Here is a 15,000-nt window from a genome sequence, read left to right as displayed (position 1 = left end):
TAATCCCTTTCTCCCTCTTTCTCTCTCTCCCTCTAGGAGTCCTCCTTAACGTCTCAAAATGCGCAGTCACCTTTCATTTATTTATCATTATTATGTATCATATACATGCACGTGAAATAAGATCACAGTAAACAGGTGATATCACAATATGCAAAACAACCACTGTGAAAAAAATAGTGAAATTCAAAGCGCTTTCGTGATTTTTCACATTATCAAGAACATTCATAATGTGAGAAATCACGAACGCGCTCGGAATTTCACTTTATTTTTGTCAGTGGTTGTCTTGCATATTCATGTATGCATGTGTATAAGTTGGTGGGAGGGGGCAGAGAAGAGGCGTGGGAAGAAAAGAAGGAAAAATAATGGAGAAAATATGAGGAGGCAAGGGGATTGGGAAGAGCATGGAGGTGAGTCAGTTTTCAAGGTATAAGGAATATTGGCTGCCCCTCAATTACACTCTGCACTCTGAACATGCTACTATGAGATTATTCCCTTGAATATATCTGAATATACAAAGAAACTGAATATATGAGAGAGAGAACCTGACGACGACGCTTCGGTCCGACTTGGACTATTTACAGTTAATTTGTAAATGGTCCAAGTCGGACCGAAACATTGTCGTTAGCTTTTCTCTCTCCTATGAGTGGCTTATTTGTGTATTGTTCCAGTCAGGATATTGTTCCTTTTTGTTCTATATCTAAATATTTACCAGCCTATGATCGTCAATTTCAAAGGAATACGTGAACATGTAACTGTCTACACTGTGTGTACGTGTGCAGTCACCTCTCTTATGAAGCTTCTCTACACAGTGCGATTTGTTTTGCAAATGCAGTTGAAAACACCGTCATAGTACTTCTAATGCACTTGTTATGCACTCTTTCAACTGAAATTGCAAAAGAAAAAAAAATCACTTTTTGAAGTGAAGCTTTATAAGTAAGGTCACTTTATGTGCGTGTGTGAGTTACATGTACACATTCAGCCCTGATATGTGCGTGATCCTTCGTGTACACTTTTAAGCACCTGGTATGAATGGAATGTGGTTCACTACCGGGACTTGAGAGGTTGGGCTTGTGGCTGGCTTGAGAGGTTGGGTTTGTGTTGCGGACTTGAGAGGTTGGGCTAGTGTTGCGTAATAGCACTGAATACAGTATATAAATGCCCTAAACCGTACATTGTGTCTTACGCACTTCTCGGTATATAATACCACAAATGCGTGATACAAAAGAGGTATATAATGTCACTGATATAAAAATAAATATTTGATTCAAACAAAGTATCTAATACCTCTAATATACACATAAATGCGTGACACAAACTATATAATACAACAAATTTTATAAGACATGCAAAGCAATGGGTCTTTATTATGGAAGTGTTTCGTCCACCAGGAACTTAACCCATCCAGTACTGGATTAGACTGTCAAATCAAATTGTGATAGAAACGTTTCCACATTACAGTAACTTCACATTGCCTAAGTGTCTGTTTTGTACACAAATGCTTATTCAGATATTGACAACTTATGTTGTCTGTTCTTTGATAGAAAGTGGGAAGCTGGCTCAAAATGACGTGACCTGTCATGCTAATGTATTCACACACGAACAGTTCGTGAGAGTCCGGTGAACCAGTGTCACCTTAATAAGGTCTGCAACACCGGTAAGTTGATGAATAAGACGAATGCGCAACATTCTGGTATTTTATTTCCGAAACGTTTCGCCTACTCGGTAGCTTCTTCAGTCGAATACAGAGGTGACTAAAATTGGAGACAAAAAAGAAAGAGCAGAGGGGAAGTAAAGACGATATGATCAGTTCATCAGCCTTGGAGAAGCAGTTTTGAGGTGGTCAGTCCCTCAGCCTTGAGAAGTGTTCAAATCCACTAGGCGATGACCGTAACATTCTTCAACGTGCCTTGTTGCAGGTTAAGGGCTCCGGGTTCAAGAAAATGGGGCATCTCTCCTGTTTCTCAGATTGGACCAAGCGCCGCATGACCTCTTCCGGATCAGTCCCGGACCAGTCCCGGATTATATATATTCGTTAATAAATAAGTTAATAAATTAATACAACATTAGTTGGAATATGGTTAAATATACAAACTAAGCAAATAAATAAGCGTGTTATATACCTGTGACATACCTGCGACAGATTTCGAGGGCTCTTCAACACCCCTCCTCCCTCAGCCTGCTTTTCTTGACTCCAGTTTTAGTCTCCATCGACTGAAGAAGCTGCTGAGCAGGCGAAACATTTCGGAAATAAGACTGCCAAAGTGCTGCGCAAGACTATTCTGCCGACTATGTGGTTAACAAGCATTTTTGCGTTAGTGGTTCTCAGGCCTAATAAAAATCACAACCCGATTGGCTCGACTCCTGTAGCAGGACGGTTCATAGCTAACATTAACCAGTTTCCTCAAATATTTGAGGTAGTTGCAACTTCTTGTTCCCTTTGGCTTCCTTACACACACCCACTATCTTAATTTGGGCCACAAGAGAAAAATAAAGAACAAAATGGAGATTATACCTAAGACTGGCAAACTAGCAGTTGCTTCATCACTGATACCCAGTATAAGTTCGACAGTAGATTCCTAATCACTGATACTAAATACCGGTAAGCCAGTAGGTACCTAATCACTGATAACAGGCATGGTAAGCCAATAGTTGTTTAAATACTGGTACCCAGTACCGGGACACTAGTTGCTGAATCACTAATACCCAGCACCGGTACACCAGCGGTTGCTTCACCACTAAGCGGGTCATCACACGACTGAGACCCGTGTCAGGAGACAATTTCTCCTGACGGGGAAAACTCCACCAACCCCAATAACACATCTTAGCACGTTCTCTCCGGTGATAGAAACACGGTAGTGGCAACGGGTCTCAGGTCAAGGTTCACAGGTCATCCTGTGACCTGGAAATAAACCTTTTGCGCAAGGAAGTCCCCCCGCCGACGTGCTCATGCTGGGGACTCCTGGGGACTGCTGTTCATATGAAGAGACCCACTAGCCAGTGACGGAAAAATTATTGCTTCAACGCTCATTGCTTGAAATAGTGGTGATGTCGCACCCTGGAAGAGGTGTTCCCCGGGTCGTCTGATGACTGTGCTAATGTGTTTATGCTGATGTTTATGCTGTTGATGTTTCATTCTGTTGATGCCTGTGATGTTGATATTTATGCTTCTGACGATTTTATGCTGTTGATTTATGTTATTGGTAGCTTCATGCTCATGATGTTCATTATGTTTATGTCTGATGTTTTTGAGATTTTTAATGCTGTTGACGACTGTTCAACCGATGTTTTTATGCTGCTGTTTTTGATGCCCGTATTTATGGTGTTGATGTTTTATGCTGTTGATGTTTTATACTGATGTTTTGTGTTGATATTTTCTGTTGTAGGTGTTTTATATTTATATTTTAAATTCGTGTTCAATATTGATGTTTGACGTTGTTGACTTTTTATATTGATGATTTATACTGATGATGTCTCATGGTGTTAATGTTTATGTTGTTGATTTTTTTGATAATGTTGTTGATGTTTATGCTGTTGATGGTAGCTATGTGGGAGGTTATCTTTATATATTCAGAGGGAAGCAGTAGGCCCGTAGGGGTCATTCTGCGCCCGGGAAATGGGAAGTAGTGAGGTTTGATACAGAGAAGAGGGAGGTACATCCAGTTCATGAGATCAAGAGCCCTTCACTTCCTATAGGAACAGACTGTCATACCACATCACCTGGTGGTGGTGCATGTGACATCACCTGGTTGTGGTGCAGAACACATCACCTGGTGGTGGTACAGAGCACATCACCAGTGGTGGTACAGAACACATCACCTGGTGGTGGTACAGAGCACATCACCAGTGGTGGTACAGAACACATTACCTGGTGGTGGCACAGACCACATCACCTGGTGGTGGTACAGAACACATTACTGGTGCTAATACAGAGCACATCACAAGGTGGTGGTGTAGAGCACATCACCTGGTGATGGTGGTACAGAGCACATCAACTGATGGTGGTACAGAACACATCACTAGATGGTTCAGAGCACATCACTTGGTGGTACAGAGCACATCACTTGATGGTGCTACAGAGCACATCACTTGGTAGTGATACAGAGCACATCACTTGGTAGTGATACAGAGCACATCACTTGGTAATGGTACAGAGCACATCACCTGGTAGAGGTACAGAGCTTATCACCTGGTAGTGGTACAGAGCACATCACCTGGTAGTGGTACAGAGCTCATCACCTGTTAGTGGTACAGAGCACATCACCTGGTAGTGGTACAGAGCTCATCACCTGGTAGTGGTACAGAGCACATCACCTGGTAGTGGTACAGAGCACATCACCTGGTAGTGGTACAGAGCACATAACTTGGTAGTGGTACAGAGCACATCACCTGGTAGTGGTACAGAGTTCACCACCTGGTAGTGGTACAGAGCACATCACCTGGTAGTGGTACAGAGCTCATCACCTGGTAGTGGTACAGAGCACATCACCTGGTAGTGGTACAGAGCACATCACTTGGTAGTGGTACAGAGCACATCACTTGGTAGGGGCACAGAGCTCATCACCTGGTAGTGGTACAGAGCTCATCACCTGGTAGTGGTACAGAGCACATCACCTGGTAGTGGTACAGAGCACATCACCTGGTAATGGTACAAAGCACATCACCTGGTAGTGGTACAGAACACATCACCTGGTAGTGGTACAGAGCTCATAGCCTGGTACAGAGCTCATCACCTGGTAGTGGTACAGAGCACATCACCTGGTAGTGGTACAGAGCACATCACCTGGTAGTGGTACAGAGCACATCACCTGTTAGTGGTACAGAGCACATCACCTGGTAGTGGTACAGAGCACATCACCTGGTAGTGGTACAGAGCTCATCACCTGGTAATGGTACAAAGCACATCACCTGGTAGTGGTACAGAGCACATCACCTGGTAGTGGTACAGAGCACATCACCTGGTAGTGGTACAGAGCACATCACCTGGTAGTGGTACAGAGCACATCACCTGGTAATGGTACAAAGCACATCACCTGGTAGTGGTACAGAACACATCACCTGGTAGTGGTACAGAGCTCATAGCCTGGTACAGAGCTCATCACCTGGTAGTGGTACAGAGCACATCACCTGGTAGTGGTACAGAGCACATCACCTGGTAGTGGTACAGAGCACATCACCTGGTAGTGGTACAGAGCACATCACTTGGTAGTGGTACAGAGCACATCACCTGGTAGTGGTACAGAGCTCATCACCTGGTAGTGGTACAGAGCACATCACCTGGTAGTGGTACAGAGCACATCACCTGGTAGTGGTACAGAGCACATCACCTGGTAGTGGTACAGAGCTCATCACCTGGTAGTGGTACAGAGCACATCACCTGGTAGTGGTACAGAGCACATCACTTGGTAGTGGTACAGAGCTCATCACCTGGTAGTGGTACAGAGCTCATCACCTGGTAGTGGTACAGAGCTCATCACCTGGTAGTGGTACAGAGCACATCACCTGGTAGTGGTACAGAGCACATCACCTGGTAGTGGTACAGAGCTCATCACCTGGTAGTGGTACAGAGCACATCACCTGGTAGTGGTACAGAGCACATCACCTGGTAGTGGTACAGAGCACATCACCTGGTAGTGGTACAGAGCACATCACCTGGTAGTGGTACAGAGCACATCACCTGGTAGTGGTACAGAGCACATCACCTGGTAGTGGTACAGAGCACATCACCTGGTAGTGGTACAGAGCACATCACTTGGTAGTGGTACAGAGCACATCACCTGGTAGTGGTACAGAGCTCATCACCTGGTAGTGGTACAGAGCACATCACCTGGTAGTGGTACAGAGCACATCACCTGGTAGTGGTACAGAGCACATCACCTGGTAGTGGTACAGAGCTCATCACCTGGTAGTGGTACAGAGCACATCACCTGGTAGTGGTACAGAGCACATCACTTGGTAGTGGTACAGAGCTCATCACCTGGTAGTGGTACAGAGCTCATCACCTGGTAGTGGTACAGAGCTCATCACCTGGTAGTGGTACAGAGCACATCACCTGGTAGTGGTACAGAGCACATCACCTGGTAGTGGTACAGAGCTCATCACCTGGTAGTGGTACAGAGCACATCACCTGGTAGTGGTACAGAGCACATCACCTGGTAGTGGTACAGAGCACATCACCTGGTAGTGGTACAGAGCACATCACCTGGTAGTGGTACAGAGCACATCACCTGGTAGTGGTACAGAGCACATCACCTGGTAGTGGTACAGAGCACATCACCTTGTGGAGCTGCATGTGTAAAATGAATAATATTTTATTTTAAACGTCTAAGGTATGACGTGTCCATAAAGAAGAGTGAATGTATTGTACACCTGGCAGTTTGACCTTTATGGAATATTCTGTAGGTGAAAGCGGCGGTTATCTATAGTCTTACTGGTCAGACATTAGCGATTAACGGGCAGAGGATCGAGCCTTTACCATTCTTTGAATGAATCACAAGGGACATGACGGCCCAAAAATTAATATATATATATATATATATATATATATATATATATATATATATATATATATATATATATATATATATATATATATATATATATATATATATATATTTATATATACACACACAATCGCAAAGATGCTATTAAAATAATGTAAAACAAGCTATATGGGGGGTGGAAATCTTTGGCTCAAGTTCTTTCGCATTCTCGCGTTTCATCAGGAGCTATATGTAATGTTGCAAAATCTGCAACACAGAGGTTAAGAGTAAAGTTCTCTTAGAGGCAAAGTAGGAGTAAGACAGCGTCGGCTCACATCGCTGTAGAGTCGCACGAGAATGTTAAACACACTGAGGTAAAGATTTCCATTTCAACGTGACATGTTGGAATATATATATACATATATATATATATATATACACATTTGTGTGTGTATGTGTGTGTGTGTGTGTGTGTGTGTGTGTGTGTGTGTGTGTGTGTATGTGTGTGTGTGTGTGTGTGTGTGTGTGTGTGTGTGTGTGTGTATGTGCGTGGCATATTGGCTAGAGGTCACTTAGAAATTTAGTGAATTAGGTAGGAAAGGATGCCACATGTTTTTTTTTTCAGAGTAAAGCGAAATAACTGTAATCAAGAGTCGTTATTTTTACTAGAGTTATCAGGAGACTGGAACTTGGCAAGTCAGAAGAGGAGGCAGCAGCTGCACCTTGAAGATCCTCTATAATGAGATCTTCCATAACGTCACAAACTTTGATATTTTAGCGCAGTTACCAACTGCAATTGTCGGGGTGAGATGAGAGACCTCTGTAAAAACTTGCATAGAGGCACAGATGGTGAATATGCTAATACTGCGAAAGTGTACAGTATGTGGTATGTTGCATGATATTACTGGGGATCTTCACTATACAGAGGTAAAGCTGCTAGCTTGTGCTGTGACTCGGAGTGTTCCAGTCTCCCGACAACTCTCGAAAAGTTGTGTCTGTTTATTTATAGTTATACCGCCATGTTCTGCGAAAAAGCACGAGACATCCTTTCCTACGTAATATAGTGAATTTCTAGCAAACTTCTACCTAGTATAGTACACTGAGTGTTCTAGATTGTGATGAAGATTGCGTCCTAAATGGGTCTCAAGCTCTATTTCTCGTTAATTAGTTTCCTATTGTCAAATGGCACTTGTTGATGAACAAGTGTGTGTACATAAGAACATAAGAAAGGAGGAACACTGCAGGAGGCCTGCTGGCCCATACTAGGCAGGTCCTTTACAATTCATCCCACTAACAAAACATTTACCCAACCCAATTTTCAATGCTACCCAAGAAATAAGCTCTGATGTGAAAGTCCCACTCAAATCCAACCCTTCCCACTCATGTACTTATCCAACCTAGATTTGAAACTAAACAAAGTCCTAGCCTCAATAACCCAACTAGGTAGACTGTTCCACTCATCAACTACCCTATTTCCAAACCAATACTTTCCTATGTCCTTTCTAAATCTAAACTTATCTAATTTAAATCCATTACTGCGGGTTCTCTCTTGGAGAGACATCCTCAAGACCTTATTAATATCCCCTTTATTAATACCTATCTTCCACTTATACACTTCGATCAGGTCTCCCCTCATTCTTCGTCTAACAAGTGAATGTAACTTAAGAGTCTTCAATCTTTCTTCATAAGGAAGATTTCTGATGCTATGTATTAATTTAGTCATCCTACGCTGAATGTTTTCTAACGAATTTATGTCCATTTTGTAATACGGAGACCAGAACTGAGCTGCATAATCAAGGTGAGGCCTTACTAATGATGTATAAAGCTGCAGTATGACTTCTGGACTTCTGTTGCTTACACTTCTTGATATAAATCCCAGTAATCTATTTGCCTTATTACGTACGCTTAGGCATTGCTGTCTTGGTTTAAGGTTGCTGCTCACCATAACCCCCAAGTCCTTTTCGCAATCTGTATGGCTAAGTTCTACATCATTTAACTTATAAGTACTAGGGTTATGGACACTCCCAAGCTTCAGAACCTTGCATTTATCTACATTGAACTGCATCTGCCACTTTTCTGTGTGTGTGTGTGTGTGTGTGTGTGTGTGTGTGTGTGTGTGTGTGTGAAAACTTCAGGCTTTCATTATAAATTCCATGCTAAAGTTGAATAGACTTGACCATCGCAGTCGATGTTTTTCACATAAAATAACACATGAGCACTCGCCACATGACAGTCTAGTGTGTCATACAACACGTGACTGCCTTTACGTGTGCAACAATACCAGAAAGTCTGAAAAATTTCAGATTAAATCTTGAGAAGCAGACGGACGTTGAAAGTCATTGAGTGGCTGGACGTTTTACAAGACAGCCTCAGTAAACTGCGAAATAAATATGATTCACACACCCACACACACACACACTCACAATATATATATATATATATATATATATATATATATATATATATATATATATATATATATATATATATATATATATATATATATATATATATATATTCATACACCTAGGTAGTAGGTTGGTAGACAGCAACCACCCAGGGAGGTACTACCGTCCTGCCAAATGAGTGTAAAACGAAAGCCTGTAATTATTTTACATGATGTTAGGATTGCTGGTGTCCTTTTTTCTGTCTCATAAACGTCTTGCTACTTCTACTTACACTTAGGTCACACTACACATACATGTACAAGAATATATACAGACACCCCTCTGGGTTTTCTGCTATTTTCTTTCTAGTTCTTGTTCTTATTTATTTCCTCTTACCTCCATGGGGAAGTGGAACAGAATTCTTCCTCCGTAAGCCATGCGTGTTGTAAGAGGCGACTAAAATGCCGGGGGCAAGGGGCTAGTAACCCCTTCTCTTGTATAAATTACTAAATTTAAAAAGAGAAACTTTCGTTTTTCTTTTTGGGCCACCCTGCCTTGGTGGGATACGGCCGGTTTGCTGAAAAAAAAAATATTCACACACACACAGATTTAAAAGGTAGTTTATTTTACTAGGACCAACAGACATTCAGAAGAAAATCCATCAAAATCCAATACGCATAGTATCGTCTTTACAATAAGAAGTAAACTAAACTTTAATATACATTTGACAAAGCCGAATTTTTTCCTTCAACTTCATCTTCCTCTTCTTTTTCTATTATTATTATTATTATTATTATTATTATTATTATTATTATTATTATTATTATTATTATAGTATTCCTGGAAAAGGGCTGCACCTTTATTTATTAAATCACTTCTGGGTAACGGGAACTAACTAGTATTGCTCCATAGAAATTGAGGGTAGCTGCGCTTCACGGAATCAAGAGCCCTTCACCAGCACAATTTCACACTCTCCATGAGTAACCAGGGAGCCATTAGAAGCCACAAGAGCGCCTACTGTTACCTAACTCACAAGAGTGTTTCAAAGCCACAGGAGCGTCTCAGGTAACATAGCTGCTACAAAAACCACCTAAGCCCAGAGAATTTAAAAAAAATTTTTTTGAAAAAACAGTTTTATTTATACTCCCTTTAAACATTTTCAATAAATCTAAAAACTACAGAAAATTTATTTATTTATCATTAAAGGGAAGATATTGCCGTATGGTCCCCAAAATATACAAAGCAACACACGAGAAGAAAAAAAAAAGAAATCTGGAAAAAAAGATCTCAAAGATCTTTGGTTACGTTTTGAGATCTTTTTCAAGGATCAAGGATTTCTTTGTATGGATATACCTAGGAAAATACTGAAAGGATATACCCAAGGTTATCATTAGTAAGATTTACCAAAGTTTGTCACTGGAAAATTATGCCCTTTTTAATTTAACAGATATGCCTAACGTTATCACTGGAAGGATATATCCAAGAAGGATATATATAAGAATGTAATTGGATGGATATACGCAAGATTTCACCGGAATAATACATGGAAGAATATATGAAAGATGCACCCAAGAATATCGCTGGATGGATATACCTCAAAAATATCATGTGGAAGATTATCCCAAGAATGCCACTGGAAAGCCATTTTCAAAAATATTACATGAAGGATATCCCCAAAATATCATTGGAAGTATATTTTCAAGAATATTACTTGAACGATATACCCAAGAATATCACTGGAAGGATATTTTCAAGAATATTACTTGAAGGATATACTCGAGAATATCACTGGAAGGATATTTTCAAGAATATTACTTGAACGATATACCCAAGAATATCACTGGAAGGATATTTTCAAGAATATTACTTGAAGGATATACTCAAGAATATCACTGGAAGGATATTTTCAAGAATATTACTTGAAGGATATACTCAAGAATATCACTGGAAGGATATTTTCAAGAATATTACTTGTAGGATATACTCAAGAATATCACTGGAAGGATATTTTCAAGAATATTACTTGAAGGATATACTCAAGAATATCACTGGAAGGATATTTTCAAGAATATTACTTGAAGGATATACTCGAGAATATCACTGGAAGGATATTTTCAAGAATATTACTTGAAGGATATACTCAAGAATATCACTGGAAGGATATTTTCAAGAATATTACTTGAAGGATATACTCGAGAATATCACTGGAAGGATATTTTCAAGAATATTACTTGAAGGATATACCCAAGAATATCACTGGAAGGATATTTTCAAGAATATTACTTGAAGGATATACCCAAGAATATCACTGGAAGGATATTTTCAAGAATATTACTTGAAGGATATACTCGAGAATATCACTGGGCCCTGAAAATATATTACGAGATACGAAGAAAAGCAACTTTAACACATGTTCAAATGAATAGCAAAAATTTATAAGGAGAAAATAGCATCACAACAGAGTTGCTTAGAGGTTCCTGTTCCATGGAAATGGAACCACCTATACCCTTGGATCAAACCTGATTACCTCCCATTCTCCAAGTGTTGCATGAACCCCGTGCCTCAGTTATTAATGTAATATAAACGAAAGAAAAGGTTGAAAACAAACTTTTACTGAGACAACGTTTCGGTCAGTGTGGAGCTTTATCAATGATTTCATTGTTCCAATGGAAGTGTGTTTTGTAATATGTCTTTTCTTAACTATTGCCGGCGGTACGCTGTATAAGTCCAAAACAAAAATAATTTAGAATAGCAACAAGCGCACAATAGTCACGCCGAGGTCAGCTCCCAAGGCACGACCGACAGGCGCATAAAATATATAAATATATGCAAAAATAAACGGCAAGGCCTTTCATCCCAGGAACAATGCGTCATCGGTGGGCGTCAGCCCCCAGGTCAGAGGTCAAGAGGCTGTGACTGGTTTCTGCTTTTGTTTCGTGGTGTTGCCGAGAACCATACACGTTCATATTTTCCAACACTGATTCCATGTTTTAACCCTTAAGAATGGTAGATTTAGAGGCGTACTGCCTGCAATAATGAAGGAGAGACCTATGTCTTTCTTCATCATTCTAAAAACGGTAGAATTTACAGGACTTCCGTTTTACTATCCACGAGTCATACATATGGATAATACACGATAGAAGTAGATAGTTCTTTGTTATCTGTCTTTCCCCAGGACCCCCATGACAGAGCTGTTACTTTACCTCACCTCATTTCCAAGTCTAGCGATAAGTCATACTTTCAAACCCCCAAGCCCTCAGAATGCCACCCATAACAGCCAGCTTACTCCCAGGTACTTATTTACTGTTAGGTGAACAAGAGCAAAAGGGTAAGGATTCTTGCCCATATACCTCGACTTTCCCCTGAGTTGAACCTGGATTCTTTAGTTGTGGGTCGGAAGTTCTTCCACTAAATTACGAGCTAGTTTAAGCCAGTAGTAACAAAAACTCTTTAGAAAACAGAAGACTTTATTATTAATTCTCACAATGTTTCATTCATATGTGGTCAACTTTCATATATAATGAACGAAGCTTTGTGTTCCTCCAAATATAATAAAGAATTTGTTTTCTGAAGTCTTATTATTACTAATTCTCGACTGTTGTCATAAATCCACATAGTTTAAGCCATGAGCACAGTTCCTGAAACTTATTCTGATTTTGTGACCTTCGGGTAGCTTTAAGAAACTTTTATGTACCTTTTATGTACCTTTTGTATATTTAGTTCAGGGAAACTTACATATATATATATATATATATATATATATATATATATATATATATATATATATATATATATATATATATATATATATATGCAATAAGATCACAGTAAACAGGTGATTTCAAAATATGCAAAACAACCACTCTGAAAGAATAGAGAAATTCCAAGCGCTTTCGTGACTACTCACATTATCAAGGAACTATGAAAGTAAAGCATCCAAGGAAGCTATATAAGGGGTCTGGCCAACACCTCACTATCAGATCCCACAACGGTTAAACACCTGACGCGCGGCGAGCCAACTTGGATAGGTCCTTTGCACAATTTACCCTTAATAATTAAAACATCTAGAAAAGGCAATAAGTTGTTTTCTTCAAACTCTAGATGTTTTAATTATTAAGGGTAATGATGAATTCAAATTTAAAATTTACAGAAAAGCTACAAATAACTGTTCCTATGTCCACTATTATTCCTCGCATCAAGATAGAGTCAAACTGTCTGTTTTCTCATCAATGTTTTTGAGAGCTTTACGAATTTGTAGTCCTGAGTTCATAGATGAGGAAATATCCAAAATTTATGAAATAGGTAATGATTTAAAATACCCAAGAAATGTAATTGATAAATCTTTTAAAGTTGCTAGAAACACTTTTTATAATCCAAAAAGGGACAACCAGCCTTATTCAACTAAAAATATGTTGGTTCTCCCTTACCATGAAAACTTGGTTGATATGCCTTCTCTTCTTAAGACTTTTAATATTAAAGTTGTATTCAAAAATCTTGATACAGTAAAAAAACTATTGATAAAGAATTCCCCCCAAAATGCTGATGGATGTGTCTATAAGATTCCTTGTAAAATTTGCGATAAAGTTTATTACGGTCAAACTGGTAAAAATCTCGAACTAAGATTAAAACAACATAAATATAGCATTAGAACTGGACAAGATTCCAATGCTCTATTTATTCATGTAAGAGATTTTAACCATCCAATTGATTTTCAAAAAGTTGAGAAAGTAGTATCAAGCAAGTCCATGGTCGACAGGAATATAATTGAATCTTGTTTCATAAAAAGCAGTTTTGACAATAATATGAATATTTCCTTTGGTTTATATAAATTAGATCCATTTATAATTAATAGAATTTGGGAAGAATTTAATAATACACTGGACAAATAATAATTTTTAAATTTTCTTGGGTAGAATAGTTTGTGGGTGAGTTGTGCAAAGGACCTATCCAAGTTGGGTCGCCGCGCGTCACGCGTTTAACCGTTGTGGGATCTGATAGTGAGGTGCTGGCCAGACCCCTTATATAGCTTCCTTGGATGCTTTACTTTCATAGTTCCTTGATAATGTGAGTAGTCACGAAAGCGCTTGGAATTTCTCTATTCTTTCAGAGTGGTTGTTTTGCATGTTTTTAAATCACCTGTTTACTGTGATCTTATTGCATATATATAAATATATATATATATATATATATATATATATATATATATATATATCTATATATATATATATATATATATATATATATATATATATATATATGTCGTGCCGAATATGTAAAACTGGTCAATTAGCAAGAACTCATTTAAAATTAAGTCCCGTCTAAAATTTTCTCTTATACGTTTAAAGATATATTTTTTTTCATTAATGTTGATGTAAAAATTTATAATTTTGCACCAAAAGTAACTTAGAAAACTCACCTAACTTTATTATAATATATTTTAGATTTGTTTACAGTAATTTAATACTAGACAAACACAGTGAAATATGTTTTTTTCGTTACGTTCAGAATGATTTTGCCGAAATTATTGCATACACAAATTTTCTCTTGTCCTGTATGGCAAGATGAGCGTTGCTATTTAAGCCAAGATCGCAAGTTCTGCCTAGTCGGCTCGACATATATATATATATATATATATATATATATATATATATATATATATATATATATATATATATATATATATATTTACTCTGAAGTGATATATCTCTCAGGTGAATATGCACCGAAAGGTGCATATGTGCATATCCTTTAATTTATTTACTGTATAATGAGAATATTATATCTCCCACTGTAAGAGATTACTGACTATTAGTTTAACAGGTAAAAATGAAGCCTTAATGACCCTCCTGCAGTCGATAGGCTTTAAACCTAATTATCCAACCATCCTAACACCTAGGTTGGAATTTGTAAACAATGGAACTTGCCAAGCCGAAATCCAGATGAGGACAGCGCTCGTACGAAGGCGTAAAGCGAATGAGGAATGTCTCGGCGAGTGGCATTTAATGTATCATACGCAACAGTGAGGGAGGTGGTGGTAGATATGGAGAGAGAGAGAGAGAGAGAGAGAGAGAGAGAGAGAGAGAGAGAGAGAGAGAGAGAGAGAGAGACAGAGAGAGAGAGAGATTCAACAAAAA

The sequence above is a fragment of the Cherax quadricarinatus genome, chromosome 12 (genome assembly GCF_038502225.1).
Source record: "Cherax quadricarinatus isolate ZL_2023a chromosome 12, ASM3850222v1, whole genome shotgun sequence".
In the NCBI taxonomy this organism is placed as follows: domain Eukaryota; kingdom Metazoa; phylum Arthropoda; class Malacostraca; order Decapoda; family Parastacidae; genus Cherax; species Cherax quadricarinatus.
Note: the sequence above shows the minus strand (reverse complement) of the source record.